This window comes from Terrapene carolina, unplaced genomic scaffold (genome assembly GCF_002925995.2).
Source record: "Terrapene carolina triunguis isolate 2854851 unplaced genomic scaffold, T_m_triunguis-2.0 Scaffold131, whole genome shotgun sequence".
In the NCBI taxonomy this organism is placed as follows: domain Eukaryota; kingdom Metazoa; phylum Chordata; order Testudines; family Emydidae; genus Terrapene; species Terrapene triunguis.
In genome coordinates, this window is record NW_020664482.1 from 53573 (window position 1) to 70493 (window position 16921).

General features: G+C 49.5%; 1 protein-coding gene across 4 annotated transcripts in view; it reads right to left on the bottom strand.

Annotated features, from left to right (window-relative positions):
* The window catches only part of ZMYM3 (zinc finger MYM-type containing 3), a 50744-nt gene extending 34030 nt beyond the window's left edge, over positions 1-16714 (bottom strand). For 2 of the 4 annotated variants that reach the window (XM_029911840.1, XM_026652944.1), the window contains exon 1: positions 16503-16714. The gene's annotated coding sequence lies outside the window, so the exon portion shown is untranslated. Of the gene's footprint in view, positions 1-7982; positions 8546-16252; positions 16289-16502 lie in introns of those variants that run through there. The other 2 variants (XM_026652946.2, XM_026652945.1) reach the window with 2 other exon arrangements.
* Between the last annotated feature and the right edge of the window lie 207 nt (positions 16715-16921).

The window sequence follows — 16921 nt, forward strand, 5'->3', positions numbered from 1 at the left end:
TGCAGGACAGTGGCTGGTTTTGTAGCAATGGGGTTCCAAAACTGTGACAGGGTGGGGTAGATGGCACACACATCCCTATTTTGGCACCAGACCACCTTGCCCAAATACATCAACAGAAAGGGCTACTTTTCTAGGGTATTGCAAGTGCTGATGGATCACCAGGGATACTTTACTAACATCAACGCAAGATGGTCAGGGAAGGTGCATAACACACATTTTTAACACAGGCCTGTTCAGAAAGCTGCAAGCAAGGACTCTTCCCAGACCAGAGGGTTACCACTGGGGATGCTGAAATGACAATAGTGATCCTGGAAGACCCAGCCTGTCCCTTAGTCCTGTGGCTCCCAAAGCTGTACACCAGTCACCTTGACAGCAGCAAGGAGCACTTGAATTACAGACTCAGCAGGTGCAGCGTAACAGCTGAATGTGCCTTTGGCCATTTGAGAGGACATTGGCACTATTTACTCACGAGATTACTCAGTGAAAAAAATATCCCACTAGGTATAGCTGCCTGCTGCGTGCTTCATAGTATGTGTGAAGCAAAGGGGGGAAGTTTCCACCAGGGTGGAGGTGTGGAACAGCTGTCTGCTGATTTTGAGCAGCCAGACACCAGAGCTGTAAGATCTCTCCAGGGAGCTATGCGACTCAGGGAGGCTTTGAAAGACCATTTTAATAGAGAGCCACAGTGATGTGTGCTACTATATCTTGCTCTGCCTGTTTTTTTTTTTTTTTTTGCAGCCCAGTATGAACCTTGTAATGAGTGCTGGGTGTGTGTAGTAATATAACATTGCAAATGCACCTATTGCTATTATCTGTGAAGGTCAGCCCTAGCCATCATATGTTGTGAGCTAATACAAATGAATTAAGTTTCCATAAATAGACTTTTATTCCAAACAGACATATCTGTAACTGAATGAAACTTTATAAATACAGGGAAAAGAACCTTTGAAGAAGAAAGAACAGTTATTTCTATTTCACATACACATACACCAACTGTCTGTTACAGGGGGGAGTGGTAGGGGTAATGCAGCGGCCCTGGATACAACGTGGAATGTGGGAGGACAGGGGTGTGGGGAGGTGCCAGAATGCAGCTCTCTATAAGGTGTAGAGGGAGGTGAGCATGGGTCTGTTGAAGCTGAAGATCAACAAGAGTCTCCAGCATGTTTGACACTTGAGAAGCACTAGCATCTCCTGTGCTGCACGTCTCTCTCCTTTTCCTGCGCTTTTCTCCTCTCCGTTTTATCCCTGTCCATTCTATCCATGAGGGTGATCCTCTAAGCCCTGTGCTCGGTATCCGAAGCACTAGAGGCTTGCAGGATCTTTTGGAACACATCATCCCATGTCCTCTTCCTTCTCCTCCTCATGTGGCACAGCCGCTCTGCTGGTCTGGATGGAGAGACCCTCAAGGCCACAATTCCAGCTGCAAAAGATGCAATGCACAAAGGTACTATTGAGAGTGTATTCACAAGATAAATGGAAACTTGGCATACTGAACTCACTCCCCTTGATCCACACAAGTTACAGGCACTACATTCTCACTTCTCCTTGGGATTCATAGAGCATGGGGCAGTTCCTCTACCTCTATTAGCTATTTCACTACCTCTTCTAGCATGATCAAAAAAGAATAAATGAACAGACAATACCAAAGCAATATCAAAGCAAATTGCATACTTACCAGAGTTTCCTTCCCCTGCATCAGGCTCGCCGGTGCTGGACATCAGAAAGAGGTCCTTGCTCACCATGCCACTGGATCCACCCTGGTCGCCTGTACCCCATGCTCCTCCTTTGCCTTGTCCAACACCTCTTCCTCACTGTTCACTTCGGGGGCCTGTTACTCCAGCTCCCCTGAAGTATCCACAGGGCTCTTGGCAGTGGTGGTGGGATCTTCACCGAGAATGGCATGCAGCAATTTGTAAAAGCAGCATGCCTGCCGCTCTGCGCCAGAGACACTATTTGCATCCCTTGCCTTCTGGTACGCTGCCACAGCTCCTTGACTTTTATGCAGCACAGCTGCGGGTCCCTCTTAAAGCCCTTCTCCCCCATGCCCCGAGCGATCTGCTCGTAGATATCAACATTTCTGCGGCTAGATCAGAGCTATGCCCCCACCGCCTCTTCTCCCCACAGATATCCACCACTTTTGGTGTACTCCAGGAAGAAGTGTGTCTGCACTGTTGAGCCGGCATGGTCAGCTGCTAGATGAGCTCTCCATACCAAGCAAACAGGAAATGGAATTTCAAAAATATGTGGGGCTTTAAAAAGGAGGTGTGTCTACCTGTGTACCTGGCCCCCGGGCAGTGGAATTCAAAAAGATGACCAGAACGGTCACAGTGGGGTATTGTGGGACACCTCCTAGAGGCCACTGAAGTCAACACAAGTAACGCAGTGTCTACACGGACACCACATCGACTTAACTAGCATACCTCTTGCAGAGGTGGCGTCATTAAGTCGGCATAGAGAGCAAGTCACATCGGTGGGAGTGACATTTTAGTGTAGCCTCTTACAGAGTTAGGTCGACATAGGTCGACACAAGGCAGCTTAACTCTGTAGGGTCAACCAGGCATCTACCTGCCGCTGTGGAGTTACCAAACCAGCTCTGGCTGAGCATGCAGGCAGTTGCTTTGTTAACTCCCTGAACCCTCAGCCAGCATGGAGTATATAGATGCCACAAGACCTCCCCTATCTTGTGAACATGTTCTGGAGCACAAGTCTGAAACGGGACTCCTTCCTGCAGGCCAGTCCAAATAAAAACACCTTGTAAATGCATGGGGAGAGGACCCCAGATCAGCCTTGCTGATGTCTACCATGGAAACATCCCTGAGGCAGGCCGTAGAGGCACCTGTGTCGAGGCATGCGGTCCAAGGCCCAGGGCTGTCCCTGGGGGGGGGGGTGCGGCGCCCAGGACATAGGCATCAAGTTTCTAATCTGCCAGGGGGGTGCTACCCCCAGGCCCCGCCCCCACTTCACCCCTTCCCCCAAGGCCCTGCCCCCACCTCTTCCCCCAAGCACACTGCAACCTCGCTCCTCTCCCCTCCACCCCCAGTGCCTCCTGAGGCCGCGAAACATCTGATCCGCGGCAGGCAGTAGGCGCTGATCGGTGTGGCCTGCTGGCGAGCAGAAGGCGCTGGGGGAGGTTCTGTGAGGGGGGCTCCTCCTCGCCTCCCCCTGCCTGCCTGCCACCCGCTGCTTGCCTCCCTGTTCGCCGCCTCACCTCACTGCCCAAAGCACGGGACCCAGGGCAGTCGCCCCAATTTGCCATACCCAAGGGACAGCTCTGCTGAGCCAGTCTTCTCATTTCAGGCAGTCAGGACCAGTGTTCCCTCTAATTTTTCCCATCCATGTGCGGAACGAATTTTGTTATGTGCACCAATATGGAGGTGTTGAGTGACACATCACCTTCATATTGGTGCACATTACAAAATTCATGTGGTGGGGCCGAGGCATTTGGAGTGTGGGAGGAGGCTCCAGGCTAGGGCAGAGGGTTGGGGTGCAGGGGTGCGAGGGCTCTGGCTGGGGGTGCAGGCTCTGGGGTACAGCCAAGGTTGAAGGGTTTGGGGTGCAGGATGGTGCTCCGGGGCTACGGCGGGGAGAGAGTACTCCCTGCAGCTCTCTCTCCGTGTGGCAGCTCCAGGGCTGGAGCTGTAGGATAAGCACCCCTTCCCTGGTCCCAGCAGATCCAGGCTGGGGTTGGTTCAGGCCCGAGGGGGAGGGGCACCCCGTCTGCGCCTGGGTCCAGGACTCTGGGCCCCGTCTGGGTCGCGCCACCAGGCCAGTCCCACGTCTGGGGGTGAGGCGGGCCACGCCTAGGGGCAGGCCGGGCCACAGCAGAGTTGAGGCCGGCGGAGGTGCGCCCCTCCCCCAGTTGGTCCCCGGGCGGGTTCCCTGAGTGCCTGCGCGGCACTAAATAGACTGCTGGGCAGGTTACAGGGAACTTGAGTCAGGACACCGTAACATGAAATGCAGTAAGACTTCAGCTCAGACAGTATCTTCCTGTGAACAACACTGCCTAGCATATTGGTGTCCAAAGAACTAGTTGGACTATCGAAGAACAACTAAAGGACTTCAGCGTATAGAAAAAGGCTTCACTGAGGTGAGCATGTGGGTGAGGGAAAATTTAGTAGGCCAGACTACTGAAGCGGAACTCCATCACCACAAAGAGGGTTCTAAGATAAGCCCAGAGCACCACCGTAGCCTTGTAAAACCTGGAATAACGTGCACCAGCGGCTGGGGCATGACTGCAGTTGTTGTTCAGTTTCATTAGCTTTCTCAGGACCGCGCTGATACCACTTGAAACAAGGCTTTTTAGTGGATGGTTTGAAGAGCAATAAGCCCTGCATAAGGCTGATAAGGAGCTACAAATAGTGCCTGACTGTGACAGGTTCATGGCAGGCTGAAACAGTTGCCCAATGTACCTGGATGGAGTTAGTTGGACTCAGGCAGAAGTAAGGGGTCTCTTTGCACCTCACTGCAAACTTTTTCCACTTGGAGTTGTAGGTTCTTCTGCTAGGTGGCTTTCAAGAGGCCACAAGTTGCCTGCTTAAAGACACCATGACTACAGATCTCTGCCTTGCCAGGAGCCATGATCTGAAAGCCAGATTCTCAGACCAAGGATCAGCTTTGGCGATCTGCAACAGGTCAATGAACCATACCTATCTGGGAGGGCAGAGGGCTTTTGGGATCATTGAGCGTCTCTCTCTCCTGGACTTTGCCAGAAAGTCTCCTTTCATAGGCCTGCACAGGAGGCGTCCCTTTATAACGTGGGATTTTCTTAATGCCACGAGCAGGACACTAGTGGCTTATTGTTCATGGGAGTGCTGAAGTGATCCACCTTTGGTGCCCTTTCATTGGGGGAGATGTAATCTACAGACCACTCTCGAGGATCTACCACAGATCTGTCTGCAATCACATCTTCCTTTCTTCAGTCCTTAGTGGAACAAAGGATCTGGTCCAAGAGGTGAATATATAGTAGAACCTCAGAGTTACAAACACCTCAGGAATGGAGGCTGTTTGTAACTCTGAACAAAACATTATGATCTTTCAAAGGTTTACAATTGACTTAATCCAGCTTTGAAAATTTGCTACGTAGAAGAAAAATGCTGCTTTTAACAATCTTAATGTAAATGAAACAAGCACAGAAACAGTTTCCCTACCTTGTCAATTTTTTTTTAATCTCTCTCTTTTTTTTAGTAGTTTACATTTAACACAGTACTGTACTTGCTTTTTTTTTGGTCTCTGCTGCTGCCTGATTGCATACTTATGCTTCCAAATGAGGTGTGTGGTTGTCGGGTCAGTTCGTAACTCTGAACTGCCCGGTAATAGCGACCATAATGTAATTAAATTTAACATCCTTGTAAGGAGGAAAAATGCCAAAAGAAACCCACCACGGTAGCATTTAATTTCAAAAGGAGGAACTACACAAAAGTGAGGAAGCTAGTTAAGCAGAAATTAAAAGGAACAGTCACAAGGATGAAATGCCTACAAACTGCATAAAGACTATTTAAAAACATCATCACAGAGGCTCAAACTAAATGTATATCCAAATTAAAAAACAAGCAAACAAACAAACAAAAACCCCAGTAAGATGACCAAAAAAGTGCCACCATGACTAAAACAGCAGAGTAAAAGAGGCACTTAGAGGCAAAAAGGCATCCTTTAAAAATCAGAAGTCAAATACTACTGAGGAAAACAGAAAGGAGCATAAACTCTGGGAAGTCAAGTGTAAAAGTATAAGGCAGGCAGGCCAAGAAAGAATTTGAAGAGTAACTATCTAATGACAGCTAATAACAGAGAAAACATAAATTTATTTATTTATTTGTACATCAGAAGCAGGAAGCCTGCCAAACAATCGGTGGGGCCACTAGACGACTGAGTTGCTAAAGGAGCGCTCAAGGAAGACAAGGCAATTGCGGAGAAGCTAAATTAATTCTTTACATCAGTCTGCATTGCAGAGGATACGGGGGAGTATATCTCCAGCCATACTTTTTAGGTGACCAATTTGATCCACTGTCCCAGACTGAAGTGTCACTAGAGGAGGTTTAAGAACAAATTGATAAATTAAAAAATAATAAGTCACCAGGACCAGATGGTATTCACCCAGAAGGTCTGAAGGAACTAAAATATAAAATTGCAGAACTACAGTATGTAACCTCTCTCTTAAATCAGCCTCTTTACCTGATGACTAGAGATAGCTAATGTAATGATTTTTTAAAATTTTTTTTTAAAAGGCTTCAGAGGTGATCCTGGCAATTACAGGCCAGTAAGCCTAACTTCAGTATCATGCAAATTGGTTTAAAACTATAGTAAAGAACAGAATTATCAGACACGTAGATGAACACGATATGTTGGGGAAGAGTCAACTCAGCTTTTGTAAAGGGAAATTATACTTCACCCATCTATTAGAATTCTTTGAGGGGGGTCAACAAGCATATGCACAAGGGGGATCCAGTGGATATAGTGCACTTGGACTTTCAGAAAGCCTTTGACAAGGTCCCTCACCAAAGGCTGTTAAGCATAGTAAGCAGTCATGGGATAAGGGGGAAGGTCCTCTCATGGGTCAGTAACTGGTTAAAAGACAGGAAACAAGGGTAGGGATAAATGGTCAGTTTTCACAATAAAGAGAGGTAAATAGTGAGATCCCCCAAAGATCTGTACTGAACCAATGCTGTTCAACATATTCATAAGTGATTTGGAAAAGGGGGTAAACAGTGAGGTGACAACGTTTGCAGACGAAAAAAAAGTTACCCAAGAGTTAAAGTCCAAAGCAGACTGTGAAGAGTTACAAAGGGATCTCACAAAACTGGGTGACATCATGGCAGATGACATTCAATGTCGATAAATGCAAAGTAATGCACATTGGAAAAAAATAATCCTAACTATACATATAAAATGATGGAGTCTAAATTAGCTGTTACCACTCAAGCACTGGATAGGTCCCTGAAAACATCTGCTCAAAATGCAGCAGCAGTCAAAAAAGCCAACAGAATGCTAGGAACCATTAGGAAAAGGATAGATAATAAGACAGAAAATATCAGAATGCCATTATATAAACCTATGGTACACCCACATCTTGAATACTGCATGCACTTTCGGTAGTCCCATCTCAAAAAAGATGTATTAGAATTGGAAAAGGTACAGAGAAGGGTAATGAAAATGATTAAGGGTATGGAACAACTTCTATACAAAGAGAGATTAAAGAGACTGGGACTGTTCAGTTTAGAAAAGAGACAATTATGGAGGGATATGATAGAGGGCTATAAAATCATGAATGGTGCAGCGAAAGTGAATAAGGAAGTATTATTTGCCCTTTCACATAAATACAAAAACTAGGGAGACAAGGTGGGTGAGGTAATATCTTTTATTGGACCCACTGCTGTTGGCGAGAGAGACAAGCTTTTGACCTGAAGAGAAGCTCTGTGTAAGTTTGAAAACTTGTCTCTCTCACCAACAGCAGTGGGTCCAGTAAAAGATATTACCTCACCCACCTCGTCTCTCTAATATCCTACTACCAACACAGCTACAACACCACAACGTACAAGAACTAAGGGTCACCCAAATGAAATAGGCAGAAGGTTTAAAAAAAAAAAAAGGAAGTACTTCTTCACACAAAGCACAGTCAACCTATGGAACTCACTGCCATGGGATGCTGTGAAGGCTAAAAGCATAAATGGATTCAAAAACGAATTAGACAAGTTCATGGAGGATGGCTAATAGCCATGATGGTCAGGCATGCAACCCCATGCTCTGGGTAAACCTAAACCTCCAACCGCCAAAACCTGGGCCTGGATGACAGGATGATCACTTAAAATTGCCCTGTTCTGTTCATTCCCTCTGAAACATCTGGCAGCGGCCACTGTCAGAGACAGGATACTGGGCTAGATGGACCATTAGTCTGACCCAATATAGCTGTTCTTATGTTCCCTGCCAAGTGCCTGCTGACAAAAAATGGGAGGGACACAGCTTGTTCCCAAATCTGGACTGCCCAGTACCTCCTTGTCTGTTGATTGAAATGGGTATCAGGTTGCCATGCTTTCCATGAAGACCATCACTTGGGATACGAGATCACCGAAGGTCTTTGGGATTAGGGTAGGTCTCCTTCATCTCCAGAACATTTATGTGCAACTGCTGTTCCTGAGGAGACAAAGTTCAATGAAGGGGTAGTCCCTCAGCTGCAGTTTAGATAGGTGTTGAGACATCCAATCTGTTACACAGATATGAAATGGAAGCCCTTGTGTTGCTTATTTCCAGTGGGATCCCAGGGTCTGCTGAGGGTGCCTCATGTGCAGATTGTGCCATGGAAACTACAAATACAGTTGTAGCCACTAGATAGAACATTCATAGCATGGCCTGTACTGTCACCTGCTGACTTTTCATTATCTTTTCTGCCAAGCGAATTAGATGTTGGATCCCATCCTAGGCAGGAAAGATTTGCGTTGAGATGTATCTAAGAGGGCTCCTGAATATGACAATTGTCTTCTGGTGCAAGTTGGAACTTTGGTCATTAAGCTTCTTGATAAAGTATCCTAAGAACCCCATGGGATATACACACTGATCTTTGACACCATCCAGAGCAGTGTCCTTAATCAGTTAATTGTCATGACAGGGGAACGTCGGGGCTACCTACAGAGACCAGGAGTCCACAACTACCAAGCATTTAATGAAAACACAGTGCTGATGCCAGTCCAAAAGTGCAGATAATGCTGTTCCCCTACGACCAATCAGATATTCCCAGTGCTTGAGACGTTTCCCTTTGTGCACAGAAGCATCATCAAGGTCCAGGGCATTCAAGCAGCTGATTTTCTCTAGCACACACGATGGCTCCTAGGGTAACCATCTTAAACTTTTCTTTTGCCAGATACCGATTCAGATTTCCAAGATCCAGGCTGTGCTGGAAATTTCTCATCTTTTTGACTATCAGAAAGTATCTAGAATAATGAAGGTGTTAAACAACTTCTACTAAAGTTCAACATTTTTAAATCAGCAAGTCCAGGTGAGATGGGGTGACGACTCACCGGCGCGACGCCTCCTGATGGTTGTTCAGGGAATTAGCTCTTTCTCCAGCTTCGGAGCGCCCTCTGATGGCTGATGTCTTGCCTGCCACTGGCCCGTGTCCCTCCCAGACCCCGGTGCCCTTTGTCTCGGGGTTCTGCCCTCTGCAGTACCTATGCAGTCTCTGGGTTTCCCCTCCCAGGGGAACCCCCAACCCTCTATCCCCAACCTTGCCTCAACGGCTACTGCCAGTCATCATCTAGCCCCTGCTCCCTGGGGCGGACTACAGTCTCTAAACCACTCATCATAGGCAGAGGCAGCTGGCCCCCTTGCCAATCTCTGGGTTGCCCCTCTGCAGCCCCAGTACCTTTTGTGGGCTCTTAACTTGGCCTGCAGCCTGGGCTTTGCTAGGCTGGAGCTCCCCAGCTCCCTCTACCCTTCCCCAGCACTACTCCACCCTAGGTAACCTCCTCAGCTTCCCAGGCAGTCAGGTCCTTCTCTCTCAAGAAAATTAGAGGGAGTGTGTGTCTGCAGCTTCTGGCCCACAGCCCTCTTATAAGGCCCAGCTGGGCCCTGATTAAGCTGACCATAGCTGTGGCTGCTTTCCCAATCAGCCTAGCTTTCCCCACTGCAGCTGCTTTATCCCCTTCAGGCAGGAGCGGGGTGACCACCTCGCTACACCAGGTAACTTGCACCCAAGAGTTTTAAATGAATTGGCCAAGGAACTCTCTGGACCAGTAATGTTAATTTTCAGGTTTCAGAGTAGCAGCCGTGTTAGTCTGTATCCGCAAAAAGAACAGGAGTACTTGTGGCATTCAGTAAATCTTTAAATAATGGGAAATTTCCAGAGAACTAGAAAAAAAGCTTATCTTGTGCAATATTTAAAAAGGGCAAGCAAGACACTGATCTCAAACAAAATAATGGAACAGCTGATAAGTGACTCAATCAATAAAGAATTACAGGATGATAATATAATTAATACCCAGTCAACGTGATTTTAGATAGTAGGTCTTGTCAAACAAACTGGATATTATTTTTTGAGACGATTACAAGTTTGATTGATAAGAGTAATTGGGTGGACAAAAACACCCCTAGAGTTCTGTAAGGCATTTGACTTAGTACCACACAACATTCTGATTCAAAAATTAGCACTATACAATATTAACATAGCCAGATTTTAATACACTTATTATGTGCTAACAGATGATTCTCCATTAACATTTTGAGATCTATCAACGAATGACTGTGTTGCGAGAGACTGGTTCTCAGCCCAATGCTACTCAATATTTTTATCAAGGACCTGGAAAAAGTAAAAGGTTACTTACCAGTAACTTTTGTTCTTCATGAGTCAACTCTGATTTCACACTTGGAAGATTGGCACCCCCTTGTCTGAGGGGCTGTCCACTGGGGCTGCATGACCTTAGTGACATTGACATTCAGTTTCATAACTAATATCAAGGGAGCACAGCCCCCAAACATATCAGTTCCTTCCTATCTGCCACCAAGAGCATTAGGGAACTGTGGTGTGTGGTCAGCCCTGCAGATCTGGGCTAATCCCCTTGGTTTAAATAGTTATAGCTCAATTATTACTGCTGATGAAGTTGGCAGAGGCCATTAAGGTTGATGGGAGTGGTATGAGGAGGACAAAATCACTGTTACAGAGAAATCCAGATCACTTGATAAATCAAACTCCATGCATTTTAATACAACCAAATGCAAGGGCCAACATACAGGAACAAAAGAGTAGGTTATACTTACAGGGTGGGGCCTGTATCTGGGAAAGCTGAGCCTCTGCAAAGGATGTTGTAGATAATCAACTGAACATGAGCCCCCATTGCAATGCTGCAGCTAAGATGGATAATGCCATTATTGGTTGTTGTGGTGATGTAAATGACTCCCTCACCGCCATCAGGCAAGGTGGTGTTACAGAACTCCTTTGGTCACAACCAGCTCCAATTTGACAAGCCTCTGAGGCTTGTCAGGTCTTGGGGTTGGCCCTTAAAAGGGAGGAATCCAGGCCAGTTGAGGGGGCCCCCTAAAACAAGCAGACCTGGAGCACAGGAATCCCAGCCCCGGGCCCTAGGTTACAGAAGGAAAGGCTTGAGCACGCTGCCTGGCCTAGCCTTTGGAGAAAGAAGATGGAAAAGAAAACTAGCCTTTGTTAGAACCCCTGGGACTAAGCCTTGGCTTTAGCTATAGGGGCCAAGACTTCCTTTGGGGATCTGAATGACTGGCTTCCCCTTATTGGCACAAAGCCCCGAGAGCGATGGAAGTATTTTTTTTTCATTTGGACTGTTCTGTACCCACCGAAGGGGGTGGACTCAAGCAGCACAGATGAAGGGACATCCCGAAGGGGATTTCAAGTAACGAGGTAACAATGTAGGAGGTAAGTGAAATGCCCTTCCCCACTTCAAGGGTGCAACTGGGGAATGTAGCCTTTGACAGATGTAGAAACAGGGAGAGCAGGAGGAGGGAGTGGCATTCCCCCCATGCATATGGCACTGGTGAGATTATTGCTGGAATATAGGGTCCAATTCTAGTGTTTACACTTTTAAAAGGACATTAAAAAACAAGAGGATTCAAGAAAGAGCCATAAGAAGCAGACAAGGTTTGGAAAGCTTGCCTTCCAGTGAGAGACGTAAGGAGCGCCATCTATTTAGTTTATTGAAAATTAAGTTAAGAAGGGACTTTATCACAGCCTAGAAATATTTACATGGGGAAGTTTCTGATAGCAGATGGCTCTTTCATCTAGCAGACAAGGCAGAACAAGATCCAATGGCTAGAAGCTGAAGTTGGACAAATTCAAACTGTAAGTAAGGCACAAATTTCTAACAGCATCGGTAACTAACCACTGGCCAACAGAGATTCTCCATCATTTGCAGTCTTTACATTCCCAGTGTCTTAAGTTATTGGACTCAATGCAGGAATCACTGGGTGAGGTTCTCTGGCCTGAGTTATGTAGGAGGTCAGATTAGATGAGCACAATCGTCCGCTCCTGGCCTTTGAATCTGTACCAATCTTCTAGCTCATACGAGTCTAAATAGCAGCCATCCACGCCATGATCCCTCAAGCCTGCCCCCCCCCATGCAGCTGGAATGGTCTACACAATATGGGTCATCCCAAGCTCTCTGGAAAACACCATCACTGGCTTTGCCACAACTATCAGTGCCAGGGACACCAGCACCAAGACCAGAGTTTCTTGCACCTGGAGCACCAAACTCTTGGGGTTCAAGCCTCAGGTCTTGGTGCAGTAGTTACTCTGATTCATCAAGTGATCGTACACCTGCCAAGAGAGAGCAACAGGATGCCCTGAAGTCGGCATTGTAGGCTTCAGGATAGTTTCACAAGAGCAGCAGTAATCAAACTAGGTTGCCCAGAATATACACAGAAACTTTATCCTCCTCCCTGCTTCAGCCAAATGAATGCAGGAGGGTGAAATCCAGAAGCCTTAAGACAGAGCTGTCCAGACACAGGGTGTGTCAGAAAGCCCAACTTACAGGGCCACTCTGGGATGCCTCAGAGGGCTTGAAGGCACTCCTCACGCCTCTTCACCACTCAGGTACATCCGCTGATGTGTCCAACACCTCGGCACTAGTGGTAAACTCTGAGGCAGACAATATCCGCATGCTCAGCAGCCTGTGACAGATTTTGGAGCAGAGGAGCAGCCTCCTTCCTCCTTGTTTTCCCTTCTTCTGACACCAACGGACCTCTGCTGATACCTATGTCACCTCTTTGCCAAGTGATGGCAGATATTAGGGCTCTGCCCATTAGCTTCCCAGTGGAGAAGTGAACAATATGGAATCTGGGTGTATTCTAAGTGTAACTCATTTTATTTGCATACATACACCAGCCCCGGAACAGAAATGCAGGCAATCCCTTTTTTCAGGAATATCAGCCCAACTCCAATGCCTGATTCCCAGGGAGCAATTCTGTCTCAAAAATTGACCCCAGTCAGAAACCAAGGCAGAAAGCAAACTCTCCTGCAGCTTGCACAGCTCCCTCTCCAAGAACCACTGCCTCTACCCAGAACCTCACCTGTAAAACAAACACCACCACAAGCATTTCTTCGCAGACCAAAAACCTGCCACCAAAAGACACCTTCCAAAACAATACCATACACAAAAACAGGGTGAGTGAAGAACAAGCATCAAACTGAGAGAGAAACTTAAGTGGATGTCGCTCAGTGTCAAGTCACCAGCCAAAAGACAAAAACAGGTATTGGAGCCCTGGAAAAGGCCAAAGAATAATGGCTCCTCAATGCCAAGGAAATTGCCCAAACATGCACCACCATGCCAAGGCAATGGCCTCAAAACTTCCCACAGATGACCACAGCTGCCTGGAAAGCAGTTGCAGACACAAACCACCACCAGATGAGTATAGCTGAGACATGGGGAAGAGCTGGAGTGCTGGTTTGATGAGGTGCAGTCCCTGAAGCAAGCTCATTTACTAGCTGTGATGTTGAACATTTGGAGACATTTATACTCCGTGGGGATGGCAGACAAAACTGCCAGTAAGCAGCCTGGCACTGATGCCATGCTATTTTCTAGGGCCCCAAAACCTGAAGAGCTAGGAGAGGGTTCTAACGAGTCTTGAGCTAGGAACCAAAGACCCATCAGTGAGAATCCAGCACAGATCGGGTTCTTAGAAAAGGAATTTTCTCCCCACATGCAGGTGTATACAATTGGCCAGGGGCATTACAGGGAATTTTCACCTCTCCCGAGAGCATCAGGAATTGGCAGAAGCAGGATGCTGGTTTGGATAGACCAGTGTCCTGTCCCCCCCCCACTTTGGTAAATCCTAGGTTTCTCTTCCTTTACTTTGATTAACTTCAAGTATGGGCAATTGGAGAGGCCCATGAGCTCTGGCCAGGGGATAGCCACAGGAATCTGCTGGTAGGGTCCATGCCCATCAACCAAGAACACTTTTCATTGGGGAAGGAGGAAGAGGTAGAGGATGGGGTCTCTTACGCCAGATCTATACCAGCAAAGCGCTCCTAGTGTGAACTCAGCTATACCCTCTAACCCTGAGCAAAACAAGCTAGACTAGTAAAAGCGCAGTTTTGCCACTGTGTCTACCCTACAGGCTGCTGCCAGCACAGCTACATCAGTCAGGGATCACACCACTTCACAACTCAAACTCATAGCTCCGCCAGCAGAAGTCTGTAGCCTAGACACAATCTTAGGCTTCTCTCCCACCCACCCAATTTAAAGCTATAGGACCTAACTTTGGTCCTTTGTCCCAGATGCCAGATTTTTATTGAGAGTCTGGAGTGACCAGCTGTTTGGGTGGGATTGTTACACTGCCCCCAGCAGCCGGGGGAGGGGGGGCAGAAATGACTGTAGGCACAAAGGGAACTTGGAATGGGGCCTGGCTTGTGAATGGGCAAGAGGCATGGCTGGAGCAATGGGGTGCAGCTTGGTTTGGCTTTTGCTCCATCAACCCCAGAGGGCAAATGTGCTACTGTCCCTTTCAAGATGAGAAATGAAGCTAGGATGGAGGTGATGACAAAGTCATGCTCTATTCAGGAGCTTTGAATCTGGGAGGTAGTTTGAGGGAATGGCAGCACAGTTTACAAGGAAGAAGCAGACTGATGAGAAGTGAGTGAGATGCAGGCTAGAATCAGAGCTGGAACAACACATCAGGAAATGAGAGGAAGCTTCTACTGGGGCAGAAAAGTAACTCAAATAATGGCTCCTTCTGACTTAGTTGAGAGGGTCATCCCCACCCTGCATCCCAGAGCCATGTACCATACCCCATCCCACAAGACCACTCCCTGCAGCCCAGAGCCACATCTCAACCCTTACCCTGAACAAGCCCACATGGCAGGTAAAACTCCACCTCCACCCCACAGAGCCATACCCCCCCTCCCATCAACAGCCACAGCCCACCCCTTGCAAGCATGTTCTGCAGGCACCACCAGCAGATATGTCCCACCACAACCAATCCAACAGCAACCTCCAGGCAGAGCTTTGCCCTGCCCCACCCCATTCCCACTCCCCCAGGCACACCCTCTGGGTAGAGCTGTTGCTTTAGGGACACAAAGGCATCGCCTCCTTTTTCCCCACTCTAGGGCCTACAACATAGCTCAGGAAGAGGGAGCTGGAGTCTAGTGTGACTCCTGCAGCAGCAACAGTATTTTTAGGCACTTTCAAATGCAAACTTTTTATTCTCATGTGTGGAGAGCCAAGCACATGGGACACTCTGCAGATAAAGTCTCTGCCCAAAGGGCATGCAAACCAGGTGGCGAAGAGGAGGGGAAAGGGCTTTGGAAAAAGCCCTGCTTGACTCTGATGTGGAAAGAGGTATTGGGAAAACAAGCTCAATAGGTGTAAATGTTCCGATCCCATTTGGCGTCTGAGGGAAACAAGAAGTCCCCAAGGCCAACACTGTATAGCCAACCACGGGCAACGCGCCATCTTAGGTGGGCTAACCAGAGGCTTGCAGGGCTTCTAATGATGTTAGGACATGGGGGTAGAAGAGACACACTGTATTTCCTGGAGACCCAGAGCAAGCACTCAACGCCAGCACAGACTGGTCTGAAATTCTGGGCAGTGGGGCAGACTGGGGACCCAGACTGCCCCACGTGCCGGCAGGCATCAACACTCAGCTGCGGCCACCTGCCACCAGCACAGACAGAAACAATCCTAGAGACAGCTCTTCACCTGCTCCACCCTCTCCCCATAGACCCCTACCATCTTCTCTCCCACTTCCCTAGGACACAGGTACCCTCCCCCCCGAGGGGAGCAGCACCCGCCCCTGCGCTCCCAACCCTGTTCCCCCTCCCCCCCGAGGGGAGCAGCACCCGCCCCTGCGCTCCCAACCCTGTTCCCCCTCCCCCATGAGGGGAGCAGCATCCGCCCCTGCGCTCCCAACCCTGTTCCCCCTCCCCCATAGCGGCTCTACACATATATGCTCCCTCCCCCCCCCTTGCGCGGAAAAGGGGGCGGGGTCGGTGCGCGCCCCCTCCCCCCTGCGCGGAAAGGGGGCGGGGGGAGGGTCGGTGCGCGCCCCCTACAATGCGCGGAAAGGGGATAAGGGTCGGCGCGCGCCCGTCACTGTGCCCAGAGGGGGCCCCTCCTCCCAGGGGCCCGGCCCCTCTCCGCACGGGTACCCCAGCCCCGCCCCCACCCGGGAGCAGAGGCAGCAGGCACCCCGCGGGCGAAGGCTGGAGCCGCCACCCCCTCCCTATCCGGGACCGCGCCGCCCCGCAGGCCGCGCTAAACCACCGCAACCAATGAGGACCCGCCCCCAGCTCGACCGCGGCTCGTACCTGGCTCGCCGCGCCGCCCGCACTGCCCGGAGCCCGGATTCGGGTCGCGGCCCCTTTAAATGGAGGCGCCGCTCCGAGCCCTCAGCGCGCTGCAGCCCAAGGGGGGGCGGGGGCGACTCCCCATTGGCTGCGGCGGGAGGGGGGTGGTTCCCTATTGGCTGCGGCGGAGCTTGGGCTCGCGAGACTCCCTTTCAGAGAGCAGCCCCGAAAACCCGGAGCGGACTACAGTGTCCGGGATCGGAGGCAGAACCTGGGATCTGCAGGGCGGCCCGAAAACGCGGGGTGGAATTCCGGATCGGAGGATAAAGCCCAAAGAAGCTGGAGCATAGCCCAGAATCGGGGGAGCCCGGGAAACTCGGTGTGGCAGCCGGGCCCGGTAAGGGACGCTGCCTCCGCAGCTGCCCCCCATGCTCGCTTGTGGGGTGAAATCCCGGCGCGGACCCCGGGATCAGGAACGGCACCGTCTGCATCGTCCCTTCCTGGGGGCTGCCCGCAAAGTGCGGAGCGGATCCTGCCGCCGGAGCGGGAGTACCGCCCCCCCCCTGAGCCGTCTGCCCCGTTAACCCTCTCGGGCCCGGGAGAGGCCGCTGCGGAACGGGCCCCGCGATGTCTGGCCTCGGCCCCGGGCGGCCCTGCCCTGCGAGCGCGCGGGAGGCGGCTCCCGGCCCC